Raw genomic sequence first — 479 nt, 5'->3', positions numbered from 1 at the left:
GTCATAGGCAATGTAACCAATTGTTGAAATTTGCTTAACAAAAGTGATATTTTGTATTTTTCATTATATCTTTCATTGAACGTCATGGTTTTTTCATCTGCCAGTAATCTCCAGCCATCAGTAAAGTCTCTGACATTCTTTTCTCTTCAGAATTAGGGAAAATCTTCTGTAGAGTTTCCTGACTAAAGCATACCTTTGTGTCCTGAAATATGTGTTTTATAAGCAATGTTTTTCGTTTTTAGATTATGTATTTTTCTGTCTCACAGGCCCGGCTAGCTCAGTCTGTAGAGCATGAGACTCTTAATCTCAGGGTCGTGGGTTCGAGCCCCACGTTGGGCGATGTAGATTTTAGAAGGATCTGCACAAGAATAGGAAACAAGCTGCAAAGCATCTTCATTTCTGAGAGGGTACATGTAAGTACAACTCGCAAGGCCCTCTAGGCATGGATGTGCTTCATCACATGATCCAGGTGTTATGTT

The 479-nt window shown here is 39.2% G+C and overlaps 1 non-coding gene across 1 annotated transcript; it reads left to right on the top strand.

The window, feature by feature from the left end:
• The first annotated feature begins 266 nt into the window (after nt 1–266).
• On the top strand, nt 267–339 carry trnak-cuu (transfer RNA lysine (anticodon CUU)). The gene has a single exon. It is a non-coding gene; the product is annotated as a tRNA-Lys (tRNA).
• The last annotated feature ends 140 nt before the right edge of the window (nt 340–479 follow it).

Source organism: Seriola lalandi, unplaced genomic scaffold, assembly GCF_002814215.2.
Source record: "Seriola lalandi dorsalis isolate HSWRI2012SDOR001 ecotype SW California unplaced genomic scaffold, Sedor1 jcf7180001993269, whole genome shotgun sequence".
Lineage (NCBI taxonomy): Eukaryota > Metazoa > Chordata > Actinopteri > Carangiformes > Carangidae > Seriola > Seriola lalandi.
The sequence above is the reverse complement of the archived record's forward strand: the minus strand, read 5'-3'. Positions and strand labels throughout refer to the sequence as shown.